Source organism: Penaeus japonicus, unplaced genomic scaffold (genome assembly GCF_977035675.1).
Source record: "Penaeus japonicus unplaced genomic scaffold, GWHDUDI00000001_assembly GWHDUDI00000037, whole genome shotgun sequence".
Classification (NCBI taxonomy): domain Eukaryota; kingdom Metazoa; phylum Arthropoda; class Malacostraca; order Decapoda; family Penaeidae; genus Penaeus; species Penaeus japonicus.
In genome coordinates, this window is record NW_028234439.1 from 9,185,424 (window position 1) to 9,188,660 (window position 3,237).

Sequence of the window (3,237 nt, forward strand, 5' to 3'; positions counted from 1 at the left end):
TATATATTTATATATATATTAATATATTGAATATATATATATCATATATATATATTATATAATATATAGATATATATATATATATATATATATATATACCTATATATATATTAATTCTATATATTATATTATATATATATATATATAGATATATAGATATATATAATATATATATGCATACGCACATATACACACACATACACACCTCGTCATAACTATCCACTTAATTCGTGATGACGAGAAAGAAAGGAAGAAGACCAGCCGAACGGAAGACGGGGTGAAAGACCATCCGGCGACACGCACACAGCGCAGCCATCGCCCGTCCCCCCGCGCGCTCTCGGAGGTAGAAAGCACAATGGCTTCCTCAATACCCTGGTGGTGATGCCCAAAAAGGATCGAAACCCCATGAGCATATTTCGGAGCAAGTAGACTAGATGCATGCAGCGACTTTCGAGAGCTTTAGCAATGCCGGTCATAGAACACCATCACTATTGTGTAATAGTGTCCCAGCGGAGAACATTACCTGCGTGTTGATTCTAGAAACTGAAGCGGGGTACGATTAACTTTCGCCATGTTGACTGTATGACCGTGGGTACAAAATCATAAAGTGAATCGCAGAGATTGCATACACGATAAGTGTCTTGTCGTTAATGGTAAAATGACAAAATGATGGAGCTATTTAGAAACATCATATGATCTGTGCATATTCATAAGGACGTTATTACTATACAGTGAGGAAGAGAGGGCGTGTGAACGGAGTATTATCAGTGACCTGCTGACTGGTATTTCCCTCCCTGGGTGACGCACTCCAGCCCTCTGACCTACTCCCTGGCACTCCACGCTTGGCTGTGACTGACACCCACACGCTCTTTCTCTACCTTCTTCTCTTTCTTTCTGTATATTTCTCTCTCTCTCTCTCTCTCTCTCTCTCTCTCTCTCCTCTTCACACTCTGCTCTGTGTCTTCCTCTCTCTCTCTCTCTCTCTCTCACTCTCTCTCTCGCGTATATACACATACATACATAATACATGCTTATAATCTATACATATATATATAATATATATATATCTATATATATATATTCTATCAATACCTATATATATAACTATATATATATATTATGTGTGTGTGTGTGTGTGTTTTGTGTGTACACACACACACACACAACACACACACACACAACACACACAACACACACACACACCACACCCACACACCACACACACACTTATATATATATATATATATATATATATCTTTATTATATATATATTATATATATATATATGTGTGTGTGTGTGTGTGTGTGTGTGTGTGTGTGTGTGTGTGTGTGTGTACACACTTGAAGGAATAACTAGCAGAGATTTGACTAAAAAAATGCTATTAAGAACACCACCATTAAGTGTCTTAAAGCCCTTAAAGAAAATGTATTTTTTTTTTTTACTTTGCCGAAGTCAACTGCGAACACCATTGTTTTGTAGATATTAAGAACGGTCATGTATGCCGAAGCCGGAAGAGAGCTTGGATTTCCTGAGGGCCCTTTACCTGCATCAACAAACACTTTAATTAGACATTAGCATTCTTTTCCCTTTGGCTATTTATGAAGAATATTCGTGAAGAGGCAAAGGTCATGGAATATCAGTGTATGATAGCTATGCAGTTTGGAAATACTTTCTCTGCAAGCAAGTGTTGTAAGATACAAGGTCCTGACCACTTGCTAATCGCTAATTTAGCGAAGGCAAATGCAGTACATATATGGCTTAAGATATATTTGAACAAAAAAGAAAAAGATATTGAAACTGAAAGAAATATTCTATACCAAACGCATTTCCATCACGAGATATCCGTGTTGTTCTGGGTTACTTCAATGCGGCATTCGGGTGTGATCGTCCTGGCTACGAGATGTCTGTCGGTCCACATAACTCGGGAGCTGATACTGGCAACGAGAGCAGCCTTCTTCTTCCGGCCTCTGCGAGGTCCCAGAGAGTAAGAGTCTCTTGCTCCTGCTATCAGCGCCCCAACCTGCATTGCCGATCTTCTTGGCTGCAGGAACCGCCCCAGGATGTTTCAATCGGATAGAATGGGGAAGGAAAAGTGTGCTTGGAGGTGTGCCGTGGCTGTCTCTGATCGTCTCACAGCGCTTGACAGCCTGACGGATCCAGGAGTCCATTGGAGTCCACCTGAAATCAAGGCAGAATTTCATATCTCTGGAAACACTTGAAACCAAAAAGACGCGTCGCATGGCCCGACTGCCTAGCAATTGAGGTTTACATCGATCTCTGGTGTGCTTTACTCGAATACTGTAGAGGAGGTACAAGGGACAGCATATCAAGAACCTTGCTTAGGAAGTCGAAGGCCATTTCTTTGTAAGTGACCAACGCCCTGCCTACCAGTTCCTCAGAAAGCTGAATTCGAAGCCCTCTCTGCTAGCGACTGCAGTTCGCTCTGTGGATGGATGGATTGAGTATTTTGAGCAGCTATTCCAAGTTCAGCCATCGACAGTTAACTTAGACGTACATGGTTTAGCAATCCTAGCTCCTGGCTCCCCCATTAGTGAGGAGCCCCGTACTCTGACAGAAATCGGTGAGGCAATATCCAAACTGAGGGAAAGAAAGGCACCAGCTATCTGCTGAACTGCGAAAGTTGCAGGTGGTCCTGCCTGCTATCTAGCAGTTTGATATCCTTCCCCCTAGGCCTATTGAGGGGCGTGGTCATCTCTCTCTGGAAAGGGAGATGGATCGTATGGAATGCAGCAATTATCATGTTATTATACTGCTCAGCATACCAGACAAGGTGCTTGCACAAATTTTTCTTATACGTATTTGAAGGCAATAAAGATCGGAGCGATGCGGAATCACTCCTCGTGAGCCCACAGTTGAGCAAATCCCTGCGCTTCATGTCGTTGTCGAGTGCCATCGGGTTGCTTGCAGCCTCTGTCGATCTCAAGGAGGCTTTTGACTCGGTGCAACGTGAATCACTCTGGTAGACCCTGAAAGTTAGAGGAATTCCGACTTACATAATTAGATTTTTAACAAGCCTGTATACTGGAACTAGAAGTGCCATAAAGTGTGGTGCGGGCACTTTCTAGCTTCTTTCTCGTGTCTAAGCACAAACGCCTTTCAACATTTGCAAAGATTGGATATTGGGTAGAGTTGATAACTGAAGTCAATGCGGAACAACATTGGGCAATATCAAGGTCGCTGACCTTGACTTTGCTTATGATGTTGCCATTCTTTCT

At 42.0% G+C, this 3,237-nt stretch overlaps 1 pseudogene; it reads left to right on the forward strand.

The window, feature by feature from the left end:
• The first annotated feature begins 2,079 nt into the window (after window positions 1–2,079).
• Window positions 2,080–3,237, forward strand: part of LOC147467179 (uncharacterized) — a 2,317-nt pseudogene continuing 1,159 nt past the window's right edge.